This window comes from Caloenas nicobarica, chromosome 3 (assembly GCF_036013445.1).
Source record: "Caloenas nicobarica isolate bCalNic1 chromosome 3, bCalNic1.hap1, whole genome shotgun sequence".
Lineage (NCBI taxonomy): Eukaryota > Metazoa > Chordata > Aves > Columbiformes > Columbidae > Caloenas > Caloenas nicobarica.
In genome coordinates, this window is record NC_088247.1 from 5,201,835 (window position 1) to 5,229,291 (window position 27,457).

Consider the following 27,457-nt stretch of genomic DNA (forward strand, 5'->3'; position numbering starts at 1 on the left):
AAGCAATGGATAACTGCTTTTGACCTTTAACCTGTGTATATTCTGTGTATTTACATACTTCTTTGCACACAGGTAGAGGTGGTGGCAAAAGAAAGTGACCCAGAGATGGAGGATTACAACAGAGACATAATTAACGCTTCACTATGAAGTTGCATAGGCTCTCGCCTTCTCTTCCTTCCTCTCCCTGCTTTGATGTACAGCTCACGTAAAACTGTGTTTAAATACTGGCCTGGGTCCAAACATGTATGATGGTTGGTGAATTGGTGCCCAAATAGTTACAACCAATTGTACTGCTAAAGGGGAAAGAAGGAAATCAATAAATGCAGTCTTCAGACCTTCTGGCTGTCAGTACTATTTCGGTGCATTTAAGGCAGATAATCAAAGAGAGGATTTCAACTGTTTTCTGTGCTGGTACCTACATATTTCGATCAGAGTCACTCTGCTCTTTCAAGAAGCTCATTGGCAAGATTTGGGATCTTCTTAGAGAAGGCAACATGAAGGAAAAGTTGTTTTCTAGGGACAGCAGACAGGAAATGCTAATAGGAAGGATATGTTACAATTCCAGTCATCACAGACAAATACTGAAATTTCAACATATGTTTCGGTATTTCTATAAATGCTTCTTTGGACTGTCCTCAATTCTCTCTGCTGAAGATCAAGTCCAAGATATTTCTGTCATGATGTGTATTCAAAATACAGGTGAAAGAACTTACACTGCTGCTTTCTCTACCCTGAAGAAGAAATGTTGTGTTCAGGAAGCGATCCATTTTTCTTTCCTCCTCTGCCTATTTTTCTAACATTGTCTAAGAAATGACTAATAGCCTCTTTTGGAGGTGATTCCTCAGCGTTTCTATTAAAGCCATTCCACCTGTCACAATAGAATGAAGGAATACCTGGGACAAAGTGAAGGCTTAAGAAAGATGCTCTCTTTATATTTGTCCAGGCACTTGGCTGGGATGGGGAGAGGAAAAAGTGTTTAAATTACCCCCTCTAATTTTGACTGAAGTCCGTTAGAGAGTTTTGAGATGATTCCACAAGAAGTCTGAACTCCTGCAAGAGGTTAGGGACCATAAATTTTCCCACTGCACAGTTGGATGAGGGGAAATAAAGGGAAGCGACCTATGGGCTGCTGTGTTTTACCAAAAGACTGATCAAATAAACCTGTTGGATTTCTGCATTGGCTTCAGTTTCTTGATAGAAATTAATAAATACCACTTTGCGATCCTGGAGGAACCTGCATATTGAGACTGAAGCCTTTCAGACCATTTTCAGATCCTAAGTGTTAAGTACCTGAGAAACTTCAGTAAATTGAGTGAGGATCTAATGACAGGTTTCGTTGCACAAATTTTGTTGGTATCTCACCATAGGCATCTGTGCTATACTCACAGACCAGGTCACTGTGCTTATCTGCTGTGAAAGTGAAGTAGAATAAAAAAAACACTCAGAGGAAAAAAAAAGCAATTCAGAGTAAAAAATGTATTTATCTGTGTGTGTGTGCACACATAGGTTATTCACAAACAGACTTAAATTTTCAGCAAGTCTTTGTGCATTATTATTTGTGCTATATGATAGATCAGCTAAGCCATGACATCCTTACTGAGGTGAACTGGTGTATTATATCCAAGCATTTTATTTTTTAACATAATGATTAAAACTAAGGTTCGAACCTAACATTTTAACATTTTCTCAGCCCAGAGGATAATCTCTGTTGAGATAATGGATTTATGTGTTCTGATGGACTATGCAGCAGCTTTCTGAATCTCTTACTGATTTGGATAACTGTGACTAAGTTTTCCAGACCAAGAAGTAAACATGAGGGTTTTGTTTGTTTGTTTGTTTGTTTGTTTTTTAATCTAATTAACTCCTAAACTCTGTTTTCATTTGTAATCCTATGAAGGGCTAAGTACAGATACTTAACCACAGATGATTGTCCCTAAAAGACAAAGAGTAAACAATAGCAGCATACTTTGAAGAAGTGGGGAACAAAAGAAAGAAAAAAAGTTTGACTGACTGGAAATAACAGCTGTTTTTCTTTCTCATTGGATCAATTCTTTCAAGAACATGACATTGGTCATCAAGTCCAGCTCCTTGCTGTCACAGTCCATCATATGATTCATACTTGGCCAAGCTTTCATCTAAAAAGAACCAGTAATTTTGTTCTCATTTAATCTCATTTTTTCTCTCTTTTCAAGTGCTTTAGCTGAATCTCCTTGGCCTAATAATTAGAATCTGCCAATAAGTTCAGATTTTGGTCAGCTTCCACTTTTGGGACTTTAATCTGGTTCAATCCTAGAAGAATCAATCCACTGAAGTGCAAGGGTACAAGTACTGCTTTATTATATCAGGTACTTACTGATCCCCTGATGTTCCTTATTACATTGCCCCTGAACACAAGCTAAGAGATTGTATTGAAAACTTTAATGCTCCTGAAGTTAGATTCAGAATCTCCACTGATTCATATATGCAAAAATTGCTAATTACTTTGAGCCTAAAGCCAAGACCGGAGTTTTCTAAATCTTTCATAATGCACTTAACTATAACATAACCACTCATATCCAGTCATGTGTTGATGTAAATTTATCCACTACCTTTTCTGCTTCCTTATTTCTTTGGCTTGAGACAAACTACATCCCAAGCCTGTCCAAGATACTAAAGCTACTTCTATGCAACATTTGTATGTCTTTAAACATTTAATAAAAGGTAAGTTATGACACTTTAAAAAATATTCATTAGTGTATGTCTGTAGTTAAAGGTATATTTTGGCTAGGATTTATTTAGTTAGTTTTGGTTTTGTTTTGGTTTTGCCATGTTAGCTTTGAGAAAACAGGTCACTTCTGTAGATAGATTGTAGCAAATCTGATTTATGGTCAAACCCTACAGAAAAGGAATCCCTATGAAATATTCACTTTGATTCAACTGCAGTGGGAAAATGTAAAAATAGAGAAAGCTCATGACATGATATATGGAAATAATTCATTCTGCTGTATACGAAAAATGAGGGGATCTGGCAACATCAATGATTCATCCTCTGCTAATACACATTCAAAGTAGAGGAAATGCTGAATTTTGTAAAACAACAGTCTGACAAGAGTTAAGCTGCCAACTATTGTTTCAGATCATTATTTCCTGAAAAATGGGAAGATGATTATTGTGTTTTCACCTGCTGCAGCTTCCTAGCACACTATTAGCCTGCGCAAAGGGGTTTCTATTTAGTTTGCACCATCCGCAGACATGTTAAGATTGTGAACAGCTGGTGAACTGTTTTGTTACTGGTTTCAGTGCATGTCACTCTTCTTTTTTTTTTCTTTTTCCGAGACATATCCTGTCCTACTATGCTGATGAAATTTTCTTCATCAACATATTGAGTCAGTTACTCAGCTGGTGTAAATCGGCATAGCTTCACTGAAGCCAACAGAATGATGTGAATTTACACCAGTTGGGAATCTGGCCCGCAGATCCTAAGACAAGCAAATAATTCACAATGAATTATTTATAAGGTGAATCTCACATGATTTTCTGTTTATAAAAATCTTTGATTTATTCTGCATTCAATGCAAGATTGCTTCACAACATTTCATTGGGCAAAGAATCCACTGGACTGCAGATATCTCATTTCGCATGTGGTAGGTACATTGTTCATAGTCAGCTGAGTAAGATTGGGGAAAGACTATTGCAGACTACTTCTTCTCGTACTTGCTCTTGGTGATAAAAACATTTTAAAAATCATGTTAATATTAGTTAGTATTTTATTTTGCTTTCTTGAATTTAAGATCTAGAACAACGGAGGAGGTTCTGTCCTACAACCCATTGGTAACAATGATTCCCTGACCACAGTGGAAGATCCACTGAAATTTATGATTGTGACCACATGGAATTATATATGTCCCCACTTAGGTGGAAGAATGGTGCAGTGGATTCTATACAGGATCTAGGAGACTAAGATACATTTGGAATCCCTTCCAGATTTGCAGAGACCCTTCTCACCTCCTTAAGCAACTTTAACTTTTCTGTATCACATTTTCCCTATGGTTCTGTAAAATATTAGAGTAATTCACATATTTTTAGATTTTGAAAAGCTGGGTATTTAGTGTGAGAAAGCCAAAAGGATTTCTATACTCTTCATGGATAATTTATCCCACCCACTTTAGACGTCTTGGGATGGCATGGAGTTGTCTAACTCTTGCCATGATGAATTCCTTTTTCAGCTGCTCCGGAACATCCATACTCTACACTGTTTGGGCTGGCAATACAATACATGTTTATTTTTTTTCTGAATTTTAAAAAAAAATATTGTTTATTATGAGGGTATGAATAAATGAACGCTTGGGTGCTTGTAATCTATTTTGCTTTTTCTTTGAGGACTAAAGACTGTATCGCTTTTTAATTTTATTGTAAATTGCTGAATTTTGCTACAGAACTGGCCCTTTGTTTTGGGATGTTGTTTTTCTGTCCCAGTGACAACCCACCCCAGTTTAGTTGGGATGAAGCAGCTTGACAGTGAATAATATTCTTGAGACCTTTTCCGCAAAGCAACACTAGACATAGGGTTGGATTCTATTCTCTAAAATGCAGTGTCTAGTGCCATTTCAAGTGCCCTAAAATGTCTGACATAGCCCCATGTGGCTGGCAGATATTACACAGAATCCACAGAAGTGTCTGGACAGTAGCTGAAGGTCAGGGACACTGTTTTAGGGTGCCTAAAATTGAAGCAGAAACCTGTCTTTAGGCAAATGAATCAAGCCGTTGTAGAGCAGCATTCAGTTCTCTTCACGTCTAATGGCACTTTAGGTTCTGTGAAACATTTTACTTGATCTCCAGCTTCTGTTCTAGAAAGGTGTAAGTGTCTTACATATCCTTTGGCTTCATGCAGACTTCTTGGATACTCCAGAGTATCTTATTCAGAATTAAACATCAGCATTTAAATGTTGACCCTGTTTATGCAACAATATTTGGATCCAGATGAAGACAACTAAGTTTATATATGTTCACAAAGTTATCTAGATGTGCCCTAGGCACCGAAACTCCTCTTATAGCCAGTAAATAATTGGTGAATAGGGGTCTGTACACAGACACATCTAGTGTCATGTGGAATAACCACCAGTTTTCCAGCTCTTGTCCCAGAATAACATGAGAATCACATGGTGTTGGTATCACAATTGTAAGATCTGTGTAAATGTGTCAGGTACTCTAATGTATTTCAGATGATGGTAAATTCTTACATTTAAACAAACTGACAGCTAAACTGTGCTCCCTGGACTGTATTGACTAAGCTTCCTTTAACTGAAACAGAAGCTTAGATAGCTACCATACCTGTAAACATGCATATCTAGACACCTAAATTCAGTTGCCCTAATCTCAAACTGAATTCTTCTCCATGGAGAAACATATAGCGAGAGGTCAACCTGAAAGGTTTAGGAAGGGCACCCATGTCACGTGCTTTATCCTTGAGGGAAGTGTATTTATTCAGAATGACCATGATGACACCACCAACTTGCTCGGTTTGGACGAGATTAGGGAAGTTTGAGACTTTTATTTATGTGTCATACTTCACATGGGATTAATCTCATCCAACCTGAGATGTGTACAGCACAACAGTCAACATCTGAAATGGAGGTCTGAATGCCATTTAAAATTGAAGGAGGGAAACATACACCTAACGTACAGTTTAACTTTCAACGTTAGATAAAACTTTTTTCACCATTATTTCCTCATTTTAAATGACAAAGAGAAGCTGTTTCTTCAGCTGATGTATACTGGCTTATCACCAGTTACTCCTATAATGCTCCTGATTCCTAAATTCTTACAGATGTGATTTTCTTCTGAGTTTTGGTACAAAAAGTACTAAGCAAAATAAATTTTGTAGCAGAAGATTTTTAGGATCATTCAAAGCTCCATTTTTAAAGTTAAGGTTCAGAATTTGCTTTGTTCTGGGACCAAAAAGACAACAATTGACTTTTTGAAAAACATTTTAAAAAGTCACTGTATCTTTACCATATTTTTAGGGGCTCTGTTGGTGTCGCACCTCCGTGTTAAATATACATAACTCAATAAATTCATTAATTCTTCCTGCACAAGAGACTTTTGAGGCCAAAATCCATCCTCTACTGTCCCTTATTCCATTGGAGCAGTATCATTACATATCATCAGTATAAGAAGTGATACAATTTTTATTTCACTACACTGTGGTGTCTTTGAGCAGCTTTTATTGTGGGAAATGGGTTCAGAAGGTAATAATTGTTGTATGCATGGCATGCCAATCTGATCAATAGACTGCTGAAGCATGTGTGGCCAGCTCTGCCCAGCCCCACCATTTGCAACCTAATTAGCAGCTGCTCAGAGATGGGAAACAGGTGCAGATCCAGGCTCAGGCCAGGGAAGTCTGCCTATAATTAACAAGGAAAAAAGGGTCAGATATTGGGAAGAATATCAAATCTTGGTCCACTGGGGCTATCATGCTGGCCTCAAAGGCATAGTCACCTGAGATCTTAGGCATGCTAATGTAAATTATGCAAGCTTTCAAACAACATGGCTGCATAATCAGTTGGCAGGGAAGAAATGACTGGCTGTTTTTGTGTAGTTTAGTCTGAGCAGTTAAAAAAAAAAAAAAAAAAAAAAAGGAGAAAGGATTTCAGTGTTCTCACTGTGTTGCTTTTTTCTTTTGCAAATAACAATGGTTTGCTATTGAATAAACAGGGGAGAGAATGTCTAACTCCTCTACTGGTAGTAGTAAAATTCAGGCATATTATTTAGCTCTGAGATTTTATTTAATCATAGAACTGAGTGAAGACTTATATATCAGAAAAATTGATTCTGAATTAACAAGAATAACCTTGGTTAGAACTTGTACGGGCACCATGTAAACTGGAAGTTGAAGCCTTCCTAATAACATCACTATTTTCTGGCTATATTTGTATAACTTGTGAAGAACCAAATTGCATCTTTTGGATATTAGAAAGAAAATGTTTGATGAGTGGTTGATTCTGGCTGTAGAGATGTTAGCCAGAGCATCAGCTGGGGTTCCAGATCTCATTGGGCTAAGTAGAATATTTACATGAGAGAAAAAGGAAGGCTTTTTACATCAGAGGAAAAAGGTAGGAGACTACTCCAAGGTAGTTAAAATGTATTGATGACTTGACAGAACCTTCTGGATGCCAACAGGTACCTCAAAGGAAGGGTTGTTTCCTCATGAGGTAAGGCATAATCCTTCAGTTTGCCCTTTGAAGTTTATCTGGTTAACTTCAGTTCTGTAGCAGAACAGAGGCCAATCAGATGCATTTATACTAATAAGCCCATTACAATACATATCTAATTGAGATGTTATTAATATGTCATTATATACAGACACACATACATACATAAACCCAGGACCACCCTTGAAACAGTAAGATATGGGGAAACCAAACTAAAAAGAAAAAGGAGAAGGAAGTCAGAGAACTTCTTAGTGTCATCCAGTGAAAAAATTCTATATGTCTTTTTTTCAATTGTATACTTTTAACAACAGAGCAACCAGAGTAATATTTGTACCTATTTTTCACTAATCTTTGCAGAATAGATGTTTTCCTTTCTCCTAACATCTCATTTCTTTATTTAAAAATAAATTTATTTCATGCAATATCTCAAAACAATCATGAGAGCTGAATCAAAACCTCTAGTAAAAAGGGAGGAACCCTTTTTGCCAAATACTTTTCTTTGGAGAGGGGGGAAAATAATTCTTCACTGCAAGTAGAAGTATTTTATAATGGGAAAGGCTATCAAATCATTCTTAGCTATTTGGATTTTTTTGGTTACACGTATTTTGTAATTCAAAGTTCCACTTCTAAAACTTGTGCCAGATTCTGATTTCTTGCTGTGATTTAACATAGGAAATATTTCTAAGAATTATCTTTGTTCAGTATTATTTGCATCCTAGCAGGATGTAACAATACAAACCATGAAAACAGTGTACATTTTTTGAAGAAGGATGCTCCTGTGCTTACAAGGCTGACTAAACTTGAATATTTCCCAACGCAAATGCTTCCAGAATCTTCAGGTGACTGTGGGAAATTACTTCCTAGGAAGTGCAGGAGGTGACCAGCCGACCTGCCTGTGCAATAGGTGGCCAATGGGAGGATCCACAAAAGCAGCTGGAAGTCAAAGAGCCTTTGAGGATTAGCAACATATCATAGAATCATTTTGGTTGGAAAAGACTCTTAAGATCATGGAGTCCAACATATCCATGTCCATACAGTTCCTACAGACACTGGAAATCTGCCCATGTCATGTAAGGAAAGCTGGAGCAAGAGCCCTGGAGGGAACCAGGAGTATATTAGTCTGAATTTTCATGTATGCGATTAGCTGTAAAAGTGGTGACTCTGTAAAAAGTGGCTAGTCCCAGAAATTTGGAGCTTATATGGCCAAGCGGACTTGCTTCCCCATAGGGCTAATACTGGACATCAAGGTGTGCATCCTGCCCTTCTGATTTCTGTATCAAAAACTTCGGTGGAATTTACATGTTTATCCAAAATTTTTTAGTTCTGGCAAATCTGGTAGAAAAATATTTTGCTTATAAGTTACTAACTAACTGTACTCAGTTTAAACAAAAGAAACAGTGAAAGGACAGGAGAAAGGGAATATTATTAACTTTGATCAACAGATGGGGATTTGAGCCACAGTGGATTCAAAACACCCAAGATCATGTGAGAAATTGAGGCTGAGCTGGAAATGCATGTCAGGGCTCTATCTAGTATATTTTTGCCTTCCACTAAAGGCACAATCCATGTACCATGTAGTTTTAAGGGAAAAAGTTGCAAGCAAAACATTACTAATTTTTAACTTAGTCACATTGTGGTCATAGAAGAGGCAAGCTTTCTACATCATTTAAGAAGCTGCAACCCAGATATTAGAGTCTGGGGGAAAAAAATGACAACATTTTATTCACATTTTGTTTGAAATTTAGGAATAAATTTGCAGAACTGCCTCATTTTTGCGTGCTGGTCTTACGATTACATACATAGGTCTACAAAAAAGCTTGGAACAATTGACTGGATTTTTAGTGATCATTTGCCCAATCTTGTCTTTGATACTACAGAGTATTGAAGGTTAATGATGCTGCTTAAGAAGCTTGAATTCATCCATATTTTTTATTTCTTCAAATAAAACTTTTTTTCTTTATTTCTCTCTTTTTCTTGCCCTCATAGCAGCAATGGCAGGGACAATGTTGTACCTCTTGGTGGCCCACACCGCAGTATAATATACAATGTCTGCCAAATCCCCACGAAGTAGAATACAAATAACTCCATATCATGCTAGAAAAGTAAAGCAGTGTGAAATTTCTTCAATATCAGCAACTTCAGCTTCTTGAGACTTCTAAGGAAAATTATTTCAAGAAAGAGAGAGAACTTTGTATCTGGAGATAATTTGGAGCTGAGAAGTATGACTGTCATTTGCATTTGACAGCCTGGATTCCCAAGAGAGGGTTTTTTGATTATTCTTGTTCAAAAATTTCAATGCTGATTCTAGAACGACACCCTTTATACCTAACATAAAAAGTAAAGGAAATATTTATATATATTCTGCATATGTGAAGTTACATATACACACACACACACACACCTTTTTCAAATCCCAAGTGACTTGAAGTGATTAATTAATCATTACAGTACCCTTGGGACAGGAATATTATCTCCAATTTAGAAGCAGCAAAATGAGTGAAAACAGTTCAACTGATTTATTCAAAGAGTAAGAATCCAGCAGAGTAAAGGAACTAATTATGACTCATTTCTAACTCCTTGTGTGATGTATATATTCCTGTAGGTTACTGAACACAATATTGGAATCCTGCACGCAAATACCCCTGAACTTTGTGATAATTCACATTGAATTGACCTCTAACTCTATAAAGGCTTATATAAAAAATCCTGACTGTGCTATCATATTTTGTAGGACAAACCCAACTAGAGAATAAAAACTGGAACACTTATCATTGGGTTATAATTACAACTATTCATTTCAGTGTCCCAGTAGGTCTGTAACACATAGATAATTGTTTGTTGGTCTAATGAAAGATATCACCACCCCTTGCTAGTCTTATTTAGTTTCTATCCTTAGAGCGTCATAACTAAACTAACTATACTTTGTGATGCAAGGCAGAAAATATAATCAGAGTCATTAGAGTTATGATGATCAAAGGAGACAAGGGAAATCTTGACATTTTTAATGTGATTAAACTGAAGGTACCTTTCTAAAATAAACCTCTCTTGCTACAGAATATAGCTCATGGTTCTTAGGAATAGAGGATTTCAGTGAAGTGTCTGGCTCATGGGAGAGCTACTTGCTTCTCTGAAAGTGTATCCTTACAGGTTTGTTGTGGTATTTTTTTTTAATATTTCTTTTCCTGCTACTGTTATTAACCCTGTCTAGTCACCATTACAAGCACCAGACAAGGCAATCCAACACCAAGGCACTAAATTATTGCCAACCCATTTGTACCATCTGCTGCACAAGTGTCTGTTGATGGAAGGGGTGGTGAGGCACCTGGTGACCATGATGTCAAAACAACATTTGTAGGGGAGGCAGGGAACAGCAAAAGGACTGAATAAACAAAGCATTGGAGCAGGCAGGAAACTGAGATTAACAAGGAAAAATTATGCTCTTCTGCTGGGCTGTTTTGAGAATCCCAACTGCATACGTTGCAGTGGGAGCAAAGTTGAAATTTGCTGCTTATAGGTTACAAAAGTGAGGTAGCACCATTCCGCTGCAGGAAATCACAGAGAAAAATAAGCGAAAAAAGAAAAAGATGAGTAAGGGAGCTGTGGGGACTCAGGCATGCTCAGTATCTGGCTGGAGGAATGGGGAAGGGGGAATTGGCTGGGAGAGCTGTCTACTCCCTCCATCAGGCTGTGTTTCTAGGGCTTGGTGTAGAAATAGCTGGCAATGCAATTAAGGTCATTTTCTCATTATATGTATGTGGCCTTTTAATCTCCTTTTCTATATAATGTGACAATGCATATATATATATATCTATATATATTTGTAAACCACTAATGGCATAATTGCCATGAAAATGTTCACCCAAAAATCTGTCTGATTTTACCCTTACTGCATATCCTCTCCGTGTACTTTTGCCTGTGCAAAGGACCATGCTAAGCTCTTAAACTTAAGCATCCTCCCATCTCTAGAAAAGCCAGAGGTTTTTATTTACCAGGTGTTGTTATTGAGTTAATCTGTATTTCTAAGTATCTGCAATCATTCTGTTAGTTATCTGCTCATCTTTTTTTCTCAAAAAAAAAAATTTAATATCTCATATCATGTTCTTCCAGAATTCAGGACAGACACCATCGAATGTAACTGATTTTTGGATGACTTTTAAAACATATTTTAAAACAATTTGCTATAAACTCCACATGGGATGCACTTTCTTTTTCTGTTTCTCCTTCTCTAATGCAGTCTTTCTTACTTAGTCTCTCTCTGAAGTGATGTGGATTTCTAGCACAAACTTTAAGATGATTTATTTTGGTAAGGTTAATTGCTGCAGGCAATGTTATGCAATAGCTGAAAATCTTACAGATTTCAGATGGCGAATATTGTTTGGTGGCCTTTAAGGCCTTATTATGGTGTTTTTTTGCATCCGTGAATTCCAAGATGTAAGTTTACATTCTTTCATTGGCTTCCTAAAAAGTTTCATTTTAATTCTCCTTGTCCCTTTGCAAGTAACATTCTGAACAGAAACAACAAATACAGATGTGTTACTTATTTAAAGTGTGATAGTCTTCGTTATTTTCAGGTCTGCTCCACATTTAGTTGTAATAATAATTTGCATCTACATGTCTAAAATACTGCACAAGGTTTGACTGGCACAAATTGTCACACTTTTTGTTAGAAAATAAAAGCCTAATATGAAGTATCTTACAAGGTATTCATCCATCCTGTAGGAAGGACGGTTTCTCAGGACCTCTAGTCCAGATAGTTGGAGAATTCAAGGTTTGCAGTTTCCATGAGACTGGGTATCATGTTTCTTTTGCCAGTCGTGGTATCACAAAAATCTCTGCAAATGTTTTCTCTGTTATGGCATTTTAATATTTTTAAAGAGTTCTGTGAACATTTATACTTCTTGGACCAGTTTCAGAAGTCTTTCAGGAACAGCTGCATCTCTTGCCTCCAATTTAATTGAAACTTTCTTATCTTGCCAATCTTTCCCCATTATTACATTTTCTGTATTTCTAGGGATCTCTTTTACTTCCCTTTAGATACATTTGCTTCCAGCTGAAGACTCAGAGTACAGTGAAATTTTTTTCCTTGTTTTAGAAATCTTCTTTATACCTCCCAGCCTTACAGTTGGCTCTTGGATACAGAATGACAGAGACAAGTTGCTGTTCCTGTAGTATGCTCGTATTTTTTTGAGAAGTACTGACTATTCAAACATCTACCATTCTGCACCAGTACAATTCATATTCACTGTGTAACTGCAGAATGTTGCACTTGGGCTTGCTGAATTAAATCTCTTTGTGGTGATAATTTTGACTTCTCATCCTTTTCTCTGGCACACTTGCAGCCGTCTTAACTGGAGTCGTGCATAAAAATTAATAACTCTACTCATCATTTTGTAATTGAAGTCTCTAGTAACAATGTTAAACTGTACTTGATTCACTTTAGGTCTCCATCCTATCGTATTTGAGATCTTATGCTAGTGGAACTAGTCCTTGTCCATCAGGCATCTGTGTTGCTCCGTATACCACAGTACAGCCTGTCTCAGCTCTGTTTATATTGGTGGGAAACTCAAGTAAGAATGTGACAGTGCGTGATACTCTTTCCTGTAGGTTAAAAAGGATGGGCATGACCTGAAGGAATCTTTTTTGTCTCTATTGTTTCTTCTAACCTCCTCTACTATGTGTTCACAACTGGCACTTACCGTTGCTTGGACCAGCAATCTGAGTATACTTTTGGGATACAGCCTAAAAGATTTTACACTGGGGGAGTATTGCAAAATTATCCTCTATTTCATTTTGCTCTGAGCTGACCTTAGCACATTTCAACGGGAGGATTATGAAATTGGAGAGAAATTATATCAACTGAATATTTCCCAGAGGTAAATTCACTTTCTCTGGTTGAATTTTCTTCTACTCACTTAATGTAACAATCTGGAATCTGCAAAAATAAAAGTTCATAAATTCTTTTTGAATGAATTTACCATTAGAGATGGAACCATGCTTCAATAAAAAAGGAGAGATGTTCACATCAGAATTGAGAAGCTGTCATGAATTGGTGATATTCAATTAAGTCAAGGACTAGAAGAAGGATTTGGATTGAAATTTCAGTGTAGTTGAGAGTTTTTCTCATTCTTTGCCTTTGCCAAGTTGGGTTTAGAGGTCTAGGGTTATAGGTGTGGAATGGGTAGGGTTTTTTGCTCCAAGCGCATTTGTAATGCCTTGCAAAAACTTTTTTTTTTTTTTTTTAATGAGAGGCCAAAAACGTATTTGTAGAACTTTGAAGAGGAATCAGATTTTGAAAGTCTACTTTCTGTAATAGCACTGTTCTACCATCAGACTTCCCTAAGGTTCTGGTTTCTGTGTTCTAAAAAGAGTTAATTTTTGATGCTCTCAGATTCTTCCATTGAAAAGTTAACACAAAAGAACCAGAAGTTTAAGTTGATCTCATAATACAGTTGTTTTCTTGTTTTGTTTTTCTCAAAATCAGAAGACACTATTTCACAATGTCTCCAAATACTTCTAGACCCAGGCCTGAGGTAAAAGAAAATACCTGAATAACAGTGATAGAACATTTTCAGATACTGATTTACTGCCTTGGGAAAGAGTCTGTAATGTTCCATAGCAGAAAAAAATTGACAGCCTTATTTTATGAAGCAAAACAAGTATGCAATTTTCCGTGATAATGAAGAGCTATTAAGTCTTTTCCTATATCTTTTCAATAAGACATAAAATTAAGGTTCTGACCATATCTGCCATTACACATTCAATAGCACATTTTATTTAGCTATGTACCTCTCTGCCTGCTTTCCTACCGGTTGGTTTTCAGCCCTTTGGTACTGGAGTTCATTTAGCTATCCCTGCATCTACACTCTATTGAAATATGTATGACTCTAATTTGCCTACACAATGACCCAGTTTAGTTTCTTCTGGAAAAACTAGTTTTTGTTTCTCAAGATAAGCTATGGTATGTTTCAGCTCTGTTTGTCAGAGGTTGTTTTCCATCCAAGAGGGAGCTGCAAGTGTAATCCAAGATTTACATACACTATGCAGTAGGGTTGGCCTTCCACTTTTATGGTAAAGTACCAATTAGCCACTGACTAGGAAAAGAATATGAGCTCCAAATAATTATCTGCAAAATTAGAAAACTTTGTAATAGTGTTTGAGTGTCTGAGAGGTAATTCAAATAATGGTTTATCCTGAGGTCATTCCTGTAACATCTAAGAGGGACAAAAATAATTCATCTGAACATGAAATTCATAAAATAATAACTGCCTTTATATCTCTGACAAATCTTTGTTGATCTCAGAGCATCTGGGTAACTTTGTCATATAGGCAGCCGCTCATATAATCTGGAATATGGTCTTATTTTCATAATAGCAAAGTTTGCCTTAGGGTTTACTGTTAATTAATCATGTCCAAATATTAATTGACATCCATTCTTGGGTGTGAGCAAAACTCCCCCCCAGGGCACCTCCTCTGTGGAAAATTTAGCATTTCTATTTAGAAAGTGAAAAGGATGAAATGCTCTAAGAATTCAGGTGGTTGTATAAAAGGGAAAAAACAACTCACATTAGTTGAGGCAAGATCGGGAAAGACCAGTTGGCTCCTGGGAGCCAGCTGAGGAAGAAGTCATCAGTTTTGGCAGAGTTTCAGTGAAAGAAAGAAGAAGAGAAGAATAAGTAAGGAGCTGCCATCTTCCCCTGGGATCACAGTGGTGTAAATCCAAATGAACTCTATTGGGAGCAGATGATCTCATATTTGATCAGTATGACATTAATTTTGCATTCTTGGTGATCTATGTAGCGTTAATGGAGTTATTACAGACTTAGAGCAGAGCGAATTAGGGTAGACCTAACTTAGTGACAAAATTCCTTTTTTTTAGGAGAATAATTTGGATTAGCATGTCCATATGGGATCTTAACATAAAAAAAAAAAAAACAAGACTTGCTGTTTGGGAAACTTTAAAATGGTGTGAAAATTAACAATGAGTATTGGAACTATCTTTATTTATGGAAGAATGAAACTATTTAAAATGACAGTCCTGTGGAATGAGATTGTTATAATGTACATGTACAAAGAACGCGCACTGAGACAGCTACATAGAGGTAACTTGAAGTCTGTGCACAGAGAGATTTCACTCCCATTGTTTTTTCATCCCATTGTAAATATATTTTAAAACCCCACCACATTAAATTGCTCATTTCTTTCCATCAAGTATTAGAGTGGTACTCACCAATACTTTAAAAAAATCTTCTATGTAGACATCTATTCTTCTGTGTAGATACCTATTTCAGAGTCCTCTTCTCAGGAGTCTATCTCTGCTCCCCCTGGCTATGAGTGTGTACTCACTTAAATGCTAAAATGACTCAACATGTGGGCTAACACACATTTTTAAGGTCTTATAATCACCAAATTTGAATGGTTTGTTACCACAAGACAAGGTTCTGCTGCAATAGGCAATCCTCATCTAATTTCAAATCTTAACTAATAAGTAAATACAGGCCTTCTGAAGAATGCTTTAATTATTAAAAAAAAAAATAATCAGTTTTCTTTTTTATGAAAAGTTCAGTAATGAAATGGCTTGGAAGCTATGGCGGTAATTAATTGAATTGAATGTATATACAGCTGTGGGTTTTTTGTGTCAAAAGGGGTGCGTGATTTAAAGAAACTAAGCTGGGCTGGTATAATGCATTTTCAAGAAGTTTAGCTCAATACGAATGTTACAGCAGAAGCTATAGTTTCAAGCAACCTCTATTAAACCATCCTCTTACAGTTTTTGCACTGAGTTCCCTGTGGCTAAAATGACTGTATTACTAATCCAGAAATACCTAATAAAGAAGGAGACTATCAAAGACATTAAGGTCCCTACTGCAGCAGAATATGTCTATAAAGACATAGCTGGAAAGAGTCAGTGCTCCAAGAAGATTGCAGCCTAGCTCTCAGAACAAATCTGAATTCTTCAGAGATTTTTTTCAGGTAGACAATGAGTTAAAAATCAATGTGTCTCATTGAAAGCTGTAGTAAAAAGTAGAATTCGTTCACTCACGTGGTGTAAGATGCTCTGGATAAACATATGTTACTGTAGGTATCCTGCTTGAAAACTTTGCTGTTCAAGCCCATTTTACTTTGAGGCACAGATGGGTAGCAACTTGCTTACATTTCTATACTTGGCCATTGAATGAGCCAGGAATAGAATGAACACTGTGTTTTCCAGCTCTCACTTGAAATCTCCCCTCCTTATATTTCCCAATGGTAATTACAGTAAGTTTGGGAGAGTCTTTTTTCTCAGAGCTATATTGACAGTGCTTTGAGATTATACTTTTTTTTTTTTTTTTTTTTTAATATGTGCCAATTGCAATGTTCTTGTTCAAATCCTCCATTGCAGTTAGATCACATCTGGCATACTGTGTCCAGCTCTGGACCCTGCAATATAGGAAAGACATGGACAAAGTACTCTGACTTCAGTGGAGGGCCACCAAGATGACTATCACTGGAGCATTTGCCCTGTAGGGGAGGCTGGGGGAATGGGCTTATTTAGCTGCGAGAATACATGTCTTTGAGTAGGTGATGGAATGGGTAAAGCTAACAGTAAGTATGAGGAGGGTATCAAGGAGACAGAGCCAGGCTCCTCATAGTGGTACATGACAGGAGGACAAGAGGCAAAGGATAAAAGCTGAAACAGAGACATTCAGACAAGATGTAAGGAGAAACTTCCACCACAAGGAGAGTTAAATGATGGAAGAGGTTGCTCAAAGTCATTGTGCAGTCTCCATCCTCAGAGGTTTTGAACAACCACCCTGATCAAACCCCGAGCTACAGCTGTCCCTGCTTTGAGCAGGAGGTTTGACCGAAGACTTCCTGAGGCCCCTTCCAGTCTGCATTAGTCTATGATCCTATACAGCTGTGCATTTATTATATGATTCTGCCACCTCATTACAGATATATTTTGTATCCTGTTGGGTTGTTTATACACATATTTTTTCTCCTTTCTCAAATAATTCCTTGCCCTGCACTTATGCAAAACTCCCTTTATCTCACATCAAAAATTGCTGATGTTTCTGATGTTTTCTTGTATTATATTGATAAGTTCTACCATGACCCATGGCTAAGAAGTCATTCCTAGATGACACTTACTTTAGTCTCTCTTGCAATCTTTGCTGAATTGCTTTCTTGTTCTTGTAAAATGTATTCAACATCACAGATACATGACAGATAAGTGAACGTTCTGGCAGATTCCAACCTCAGGAAAATAAACCATTTTAAGTCTAAATTTGTACCAAGCTATCCCTTCCTGTATGTACATATTTTGACACCTTCGTCAACACAATTTCACTGTGCTTTTATGGAGTATCTATATATTTCTTAAAAATCCTTAAAGTAGATGAGCAATATTCAGGCACTTCTCCCAGTTTATTGAGTTTTCACAGCTCCATTTATAGTTTAGTTACTTCAGAGGGTTCTGGAACAAAAGCTGGAGATAGGAACTGAAAGCTTTGAAAAAGTTGGAAGAGAAGCAAATGTACTTTTGTTTGCAGATTTGAATGTAAGTATATATGCACGCAGGTTTCTTCTACATAGTCTCCTCTTTTACAGACCTGTCAAGTTTTGTACTGAAAGCCCAAATTTGGCTTGAGTTACAGCAACTCAGATTGAGAGACTCCTTGGAGTTTGATGGAACAAACAAACCATCGCTTCTATAAAATATGCTAGGGACTCAAATTATGATTGGAGTAGGCAAAAAGTGATGTCCCAATGCATAATTATTTGACTCATTTTACCAAGGTATACTGAAAATTGTTCTGACTAGTACTGAATCCTTTCAAGAGAAAACTGTGCATTTTTTGCAGCTCTCCTATGCTGATGAGGCATTGAGTGCAACATTCATGGCTGAGATCCATTGCTGCCTAGGACACCACAAGAATATAAAGAAATATGGGATTTCACATAGGAATTCAGGAGACAGTACAACTACATCTGTACTGGTAAATTAACCACTCAGTTACAGTTATCTGGCCCATGGGCCAAATGACTGGATATGTCCATACCATCAAATTCTTTTAGCCTTTAAAATATAATAGAAACCCTCAAAATGCCTGTTGGGAATGGTCTCTGGCCTGTGTTGATCCAAAAATATTGCATAGCATTTGCTAGTTTGGCTTGGTAAAGAATGTCTCAGGTATTATACCAACAAGATAACTCAATAAAGTTCCAGTACCTGTATCCAGGATCTGATGGTGTTCAAATTACTAAAAATGATGAAATTCACATGCTTGAGATCTGAGGAAAAATTAGGAAAAGCTGTCTTAATGGTAGGACTAATGAGGAATACACTATTGGAGAATTATTCCTCTTAAGTTGTATCTATGGTTGTAAAAGGTAATAAATTTATTTTGTTATTCCCTTGTTTGATCACTGGGGTGTATATCAGAAAATCATGACTGGAAGCAAATTGATATGAAATTAGACAGGCTTCCACTACCACTGTAACATATTTCTGAAGATAATGAGGACTTAGGAGCCAATCCCTTAAGTGATTGCCATTTGTGTGTGCTAATTCACTGTACATTTTGTAAATTTGAACAGAAGAGAAAAGAAGAAATTTTGACAAATCAAAATTTTCATAAACAAGAGCAGAAAGTTAGGAAAAAATGTCAGAATAAAACCTGATAATTCTTCGGATTCCATAGAAGCGTACAGTCCTCTCAAACTATCTTTGAAAAACTTTTTTCACTTTTTTTTTTTTTCCCCTCCTGACAGCAACTTTGCAGTATAAAATATTAAATTTTGTCACCGGGGTCAAGTCAATCATTTTGGTAGTTAGATTGTTTGGAAGGAAAAATTGCCTCTTGTTTAGAAACTACAGAGTTGTTCCTGAGTCACTTTGGGTCCCTGTCTTGCGTTTCTTGGGTGTGGGCAGAGTCCTGTCCTAACATCACATAACAAGGATCTCCTCAATCACAGCAAATTTCAGGAGTCTATAGAAATTTCAGTCTTGGACAGTACAAAATTAATGAAACATCACACAGCTTCTAAGAAGGGGGAATTTTTATTGGTCTGGTTTGTTTTACATGTCATCTTTCAATAAATTTTTGCAGACTCTCTGCAGCTTATTCTGTAGGAGTCTCATCATAGTCTGGTTACAATCACGTTTATTAAATGCCATGACAGGGGAATAAGCCAGCTTCAACATGTCGTGTCAGATGTGACTATTGATTGCTGTGCATGTCTAAGTAAAAACTAGAGGATAATGAAGAATCCAACAGCAGAGCCATGATAAGCAACGATCCACGGGTAAGTCAATTATTTGCTAACCTGTGGTGTATTTTCTCCATTTCATGTCTGCTCCTTTTTCCTGTTCTTCCACACATATAGGTTGGAACATGTATGAAAATTTGAGTGCCTACTGAGGCCAAAGAACAAACCTTTGCAGATAATGATAATTGGAGTCAGAAAACTTTGAGTGTCTTTATACTGAAGGGGAACATGATTGTTGACACTAAAAGAAAGAATGGGTGGTGGGAACAATAGAAGAAGTGTTTCTTCGTTGAAGTAACAAGCCACAATTCTTGTTAGCATAGGTCCAAAAACTGTTGTCTTTATCAAAACAAATAGCAAAGCAGTCGGGATGGAGTGCAACAGAATTTACTATGTGGATAATGATGGCAGGTAGGAAAAGTGGAGACTAAAGCAATAAAAATAATAATCATATGTCACAGTGAAAACTACAACAAAGAAACAGTGAAGAACTGCGTGTAGAGGTACTGTATGAATTAATGCAGGCTTCCAAAATGCTGTATGGATTTTAAAAAGAGGTTGAGGTAAGAATAATTAGCAGTAAAAGGGGAAAAGGAAAAAAAAAATCAAGTTCTAAATCTACTTTTTCAAACCTGAGGCAGATATTTTCAAAGGTCCTGAAATTAATGTGATCTCAGTAGCTAAATCCCCTAGCTAGTTTTGAATGTTTTCACATAGATGCTTACTATTGGCCTGCTGGATCCATAATTAAGCCCTTAAATCAAAGAAAACTAGTTTTCAGAGAAGCTGACCTCTTCTTAAAGTTATTCAGAGTTCAATGCTTTTGAAGATCAGGTCACTTTGATTTAGGTCTTGGGTACGTAGCCTCGGTATTTTGACCTCCAGAGGCACCTTGAACAAGTGTCATCGGGTTACAACCTTCATGTCCACTCAATGTCGCAAAATGAAAAGAAGGTACCGCAAAGGCCTCTCTGTAGAAGAGGCAGCCTAATATGATAGGAATATTGAGAGCCAAGTTATGGTCTTACTGGCTTGAGAAGAGATATTTGAAGGAATAACAACTGATTCCCTGCAGGCTGCACAGTTCTGCTCAGATGTTCTTCTCCATGTCAGTCCAGGTGGGAAGGTGCACATGAGTGGAATAAGAGCCAGTCATGAGGCTGAACTTACAGATAGGTGATTGGCCCACAAATCAAGTGATTTGGTTCATTTCCTCATGCTGAAATTCCTGGGTCAAGGCTGACCTAGAATATCTCCCTCACTTCAAATCAGGGCAAGGACCACTGCTGAAAAGTGATGGGCTATTCTGCCACTCTGGGGAGGAATCCATGATGTGACCCTACTTGAGGGTTCAATTTCTTGGTTTTGCAGAAAATAATACGAAAAAAAAAAGAAATCCTCTACTCCAAATAATTGTAGTCCTCAGAGGTTTTCCTTTATCTACCTCAGTTACTGCAAGGCAGGCAAAACGGTGGTTTTGGTTCCCATGACAGACGAGGAACCTTTAGCCAGCTCTTTGCTTCTAGCCTGGTCTAGCCTAGTCTCTTCCACAGTCATGTTTACAAAACAATGCCCAAGGAGATCTATAAGAAGCTCAGCTGCTGAGGTGACCAAACATTGTAAATACATATAGGTTAGTTCTGTGCTTATTTAACGGATATAATTCAAAATCTCAAGACACACATTTTACAACTGTTGATGCTTGTGTGATTTTCAGGTAGTGACAATACACTGCTGGAACCAGGGGGAGGATTAACATCATCTTTAAGCTCTCCCAAAGCTTTTTTTCCCCACGATTTTTGCTCCTAGTACAATTGCAATGCGTTTGTGCAATGATCTCAAATATTAAAACTTCGTTTTCTCTCTCCCTTTCATTTTCCTTCTTCCTTTTTTCTTTACACTCCTCTCTTTTCCTGAGATCTATTCTTCTTTCCCTCTTCTTTCATAATTTCATTTTTTCTTGACTCTTACTTTTTTAGCCACCGTCTTTCAGTGAGCTCACAGAGCTACCACTTTTGCACTGCAGGAGTTAGTCAATCGGAGGAACAATTGTGTTCCTTTGTGACTTTGATGCTGCATCCTAAGATTAAGAGGGCTGAGCTGGAAAATAAATCAAGTATATTACATCATTGTTCATTACCTGAACAGACTAATTCTGCTGATCTTCCCAGCTAAGAGTGTTTCTCCATCTTAGATAAGTATGAAATATATCATGCGGCTCAATTCCATAATGCATGAGAAAAGTGATGGAGTAAGAGCTGGGAAACTGTCTATCAGAAACCAAGGGAAAACAGAACTCAGTTTCAATAATTTTTTTCTTTACTGGCTTCAGACATAGACTGTTAAGGGCTTCAGGGAGCATTGTGACTGTCTCCTCTGACCTCTTGTGTTACACAGGCTGCTGAAGTGAGCAAATCAATCTCTGCAAGAGATCCATGACTTGGGTTGAGCTTGTATAAGATCCTCACAGCATCAATACTGGGTCAGAGCATCGGTACTGCATCGGTGCACTCCGGCCTCTTCTCTGACAGTGCTTCATAACAAAACATAAAAATAATAGAACAAGTTTGTTCTACACCTTTTGGGAAGACATTGAGGATAGTGTGGATTTTAGCTCAAAAAAGAAAATCTCTTCAGCGTTTCTCCATAATCAGTGGAGAGAAACACATTAGCCCTTCCAGCAGGCTGGTCAGGGCACTCATAGTTCTGCCCTTGTCATGAATCTTAAACCTAAGGGAACATTTTTCTTCCTGTTACTGAATACCCTGACTACCGAGGGAGTTTGTGGAGATAAACATTTCTAGAAAGAAATCAGCTTGTTTGAATGACACCCTCTGTGTCCTAATGATAGAGAATTCATTTGGAAATGGATCCTTTTTCTATTCTTTTTGAGCAGCTGTTTTTTAAGTGAAGAGCTGAAACATTTTGAGTGAGGGCATGATTTTAAAATTAAAATATTAATTTGTCTATAACAATGGCATAACAATGAGAAAAACTATTAGAAGAGTGAACATTATGCCTTGGAATTGTTCATTAAACAGCAACATCCCCATGTCTGTTAATAGGGGCAAGCTAGTTGATCATAGCGGACAATCATTAAACAGACTTCAGGTAGATAAAACAACATCAGTGCATTCACATGCTTATAGACAAGTGTTTGTATAACAATCTGAGGTTCAATATCATGGTTGTTGGATTTCCTTAAGGAACCCACAAATGTGTGATTTGTCCAGGAAATGGAGAACACAGAACAAGTTCATGAGCAGAAGGCTACAATAGAGACACCTTTAGACACATTTATGCATCCTTTTGCTAATATAGACAATGCATTAGTCAAGTCTTGAGCTCCAATTTTTTAATGGCATAAAAATAAAATATGCATACATAGAATAGAGTAAAATGGGATAGGATGAACAGAATAGAGTAGAACAGAATAGAACAGAACAGAATTTTCAGTTGGAAGGGACCTGTGCTGATCATCTAGTCCATCCATCTATCCACCTAGCTTGATGGATACAAGGCTGACCAAAAGTTAAAGCATGTTAAGGGCATTGCCAATGTCTCTTAAATGTTGACAGGCTTGGGCCATTGACCACATCGTTAATTTTCAAATATAAAAAAGTAAAAGGAGTGCTATTTTTCCCCATTCTCCATCCATCTCCTCCCTACAATTAGCCAGAGATGCAAAATAGAAGTCCTGACCCATTCTGACTGTATTAAAATTGTCTATACCTTTATTATTAATAAGGGAGTTTAATTCTAGGATCACACTCAAATTCCACTGCAGGTAATTACATTTTGCATGTCTTAATGTCCCTCAGCTCTTTCAGCTACTTTCAGTTCCTATTCAGATTGTTGCAGTGTTGTCAAATCTGCTTAATAGGTGACATGTTTCATGACTGAAGTGGCTTCATTTTCCGTCCGATGAGGAAGTGAGTTCATAGTTTGTACTGCTGAGATACCTGACAAAGGGGAGAGACTCTGCTGAGGGTTTGCAGTGAGACTTGATTAGTTAATATTTATAAACTTTGCTCAAAATATGTTAGGAAAAGATGACAAATTATTGCTGTTAGGACAATAGTATCACCACCTATTTTCATAAGCTCTTCCTTTCAATAATTAGCATCAATTGTTCAGAAAACACAACAAAACAAAATAACCTCTTGACCAAAAGAAAAACAAAAAGTATCTGAAAGTATTAGAAGAAAACCCTTCATACACGTTTTTTCATGTGTGTGTGCCTGTTTAGCTCTATTCATATTTTTTTTTGTTGTTTGAATTGTATAAAACTGTTGAAACAAAATAATTTATTAGCTCAGTTTTATTTGCAAGGAAGGTTCAGTTGCCCTTTATATTATTGTTATATCTCAAGACAATGTTTCTTTACTTATGAGCAGATGTTTGAAATCCTCCAGGAGATTTTTATAAGACTATGGAAATGAACTTGGCATGGGTACTGGTCTCCCAGGTGGAGCGGGTGAACACAAGCCTTCTTAGAAGTCTCAGATCAAGGCTAGTCAGAAAGAGCAACAGAGCCCAGCCACCAAAAGCCTAGTGCTTTGGTGACTGACAGGTACAGGCTCTTTCTGAAGCATAAAAAAGAATGCTAAATGATCTCGCTGACAGAATAAATCTTCTATTTGTTTGGTCTGGACCAGATGTGCTACAGGCTGATGTGGAAATGTCTGCTGATGCCAATCTCAGTTTAAATCACAGTTTGGCAGCAGGGGTTTTTTTCTCCCCTTCTCTTCTCCCCCCACTTTCCCCCCCCCCCTTTTTTTTTTTTTTTTAAGTTGCAAGCCCATTTTGTGATCCAAAAAAAATTTCAGCAATGAACGCAATTAGTTGGAAAGGGCCTTCCCTAGGACTGTGAGGAGCAGCCTTTCAGGCTTTGCTGCCTACATAGCAGAGAAGCTGCTGTAAAGTCAGGAGAAACTCTTCAAGGTGTCATTTATTGAGGCTTCTGCCCCATCCTAATAACATCTGTCCATGTCTCATTATGCAGACTTGGACATCTTTCTAAAACTTGGTGCAACAGAAATGGCTGAGATGATAGTTTCAGGTCAAGTAGTTTGATAGATCCCCCTGGGTTGGTATCAGTATCCTTGTTTTCCAGAGTATTAAAAAAAAAAAAAAATCTAGTTTAATAATTTTAAAACAATAAAATGTTTTAAAGCCTTTAATAGCTTTGCACCTAATGAGAGCTCCCTGCTGCACCTGGTGTCATCTTCTGCAAAAATAAGACAATTTTTTTTTTTTCATTGAAAAAATAACAGTTATTTGTTTTGCTACAGAACATGCAGTCAAAATACTCCAGTTTTTCCCTATAAATGAAATTACCCTAGAGGTAAATTGCAGGACACTAAAGCTTCAGCCAAGGGAAAAAAAAAAAAGTAAAAAAATGAAATAGTGGAAGCATCAGTGTTACAATTTTATAGTATTATTTGTTGTGTGATAAATAATCACACAAGAAACCTCTGGTTTCATTGGAAGCCTTGGAAAGATTAAATAAGTTTGACATACCTGAGCAGAAAGTCTCTGGCTCAGAGAAATTATGGTTTCCTGTTAGAAGTGAAAACACGGAAAAAACAGCACAAAGTCATTGAAGCAGAAGGACATAAACAGTCGAGTTTTGATGTCTGTAAAACCCAGTAAAACACATTATTTCATCATCCAACACTTTCAGTTATTCCAGAAAGCCAGATACATATTAATGCAGAAGTGTTGGTATGTAATGAATGACAAAACTGCTAAAAAATCAATTTATTATTTACCTGTGACCTCTTCAAACCTTTTACTTGTCATCCATTTCCGCAGGGCTTGATCTAGAGCTTCAGCCTTTTGGTGCCTTTGTTTTTCTTTTAGTCCAACCAGCCACAATAAAGTCTTTTTCTTCCTGAAAGATAAGTTTGCTCCAAAGGCAAGATTCAGTCCTTTGGCAAATGATTTTCTGCATCAGACATGTTACACCTTTCAAATGCATTAGAGTCACTGTAGGGCTAGAAATAGGAATTTTGCCTCAATCTGTGGGGTAAATTTTTTTTCACAGGATCCAATATCTAATTCTGGACTTCTAAATAATAGGCTTCATTTTTGTTAAAATATGAAGATTTGAATGTTACTGTGGTCTTTAAGTTCTTTATTAAATGACAAAGAGAGCAAACAGTGCATGACTAAGAGTATTGAATAATAAATTAACGTGTCAAGGGGAGTTCCAAAGACATGTAGAAGAACACTTGTCCTCATTTAAATCAACTCTGAAACTGAATTGAAAAGTGGCCCTTTGAGGTCAAGAACCCAAACAGGAAAATAAGTTTCTTTAAGGCTTTCTGACATCTTTGCTTAAACCCCCAAATTAAAAAGGCAGTGAGGTTCAAAGAGAAAGGGAATATTTTCCTAGCTTAAGTTTGTTTCCTGAATCAGGCAAGTGCTGAAAGGCTGTCAGAGGTATACTGTAGTTGTTGCCTGCATCTCATTTCAGCTTCTGATCCTCTAGGTCAAGAAAAAAAATGCATTTGGAAGCAAGGTATGATAGAGGTTTAAAAATAGCAAAGGAATCATTACTACTTTGGCAGATATTAACGTTGATCAAAGCTGCTAGTACATCTGATTACATGGATTCCATGTATGTGCAGCCACAGTTCCATTTCACATCCAAGAAAAAGGATATTTACATTGCTTTAATTCCAAATCAAATTTATTTCAGATGATGAAGCTGAGTTGGTGGTGTTAAGAATTATCATCAGAGTTCACAAACTTTGTCAACGTATGTATGGAAGAATTTCTAATTTTTTTTTCATCAAGAAAAAAAGCCACTGCACTTCGTGGCAGAGCAGACACATACACCAACTGTTCAAGCATCCAAGAAGTTTGTTAATCCATGCCAGTGTGTTACAGAAGACTGCATAACCAAATCATCAAATTATACTTCCACTGACAGAAAAAGGTGGACAACATTCCCATGTAAATCAAGTTTTTAATTCTCAATGGTCAAGTTGCTTGCATTGCAGTCAAAGCCAGTTCCTTGATCAAAATGTGATTTAAGAGGAATGTTTTTGAACACCTAACTAAAAAAAAGTAAAACCGAGCCCAGTGCACCAGAGACAGAGGGTAAAACATGAGTATTGACAGCATCCACCTCTCTTACACTGTGAGTTTGACATACAAAGAGGGGTTTGAAAATTATACGACATGTATAGCTTACCTATATCTTGTGAACATAATGCCAGTAATAAGGATCATGACTGAGCAGCTGCAGTCAACATCTAGTTCTGAGAAGACCGTTTAAATACATATTTTACGAGCACGCAGTAGCATAAATAGTTTTCAGTGTTCCAGGATGGAAGCAGTTGTAGTCTTAACAACCATTTCAGAATAAATTCAGGGTGCTCTGGCAGTAAGGTATACACTGAATTTTGGAAACCCAAGTATGAGCCCAAGCACTATTCCTGGGAGAATGAGACAAGAGCCCTCCTGAGCTGGACTAATCCTGCCACTGTGAGACAAAAGTGGTGACAATTGTTTCTCAGACTTTTTGTCTTCTGTAAAAGCAGCCACTGCCTCTGTACAGAAATATTTTCCACAGCACAAGCGGGTAGAACCACATTATTTCTCTGCAGAGGAGAGGCAAAGAGCCCTGTCTGTGCAGCTCAAACTTTCTAAACTGCTGGAGCCTGCCTGTTCTGGAAAACGAAAAAGCATCAGTAAATCCATACCCACTCCATTGATCTCCATTTCGCTACCTCTAGTAGACTTCTACCCTAGGTCGCCACATGAAGATGGTTGTGGACCATCCTCTTCCTAGTCCCCCATTTCAGTGCAAATTCTCCAGCAAAACAGTGGTGACCACAGTCCATCAGCTCTTCCATACAGTCAGGTGAGCTACTTCTGTGAGCACTGTGGTCCCCTAGTAGTTACAGACTAGTCAAACTCAAAAGCTCGTATTGCCTATCTGTTGATGGAACTTCGTCAACCAAGGAGTGATATATATGCGTTAGAAATGTTTGTTAACTCTTACT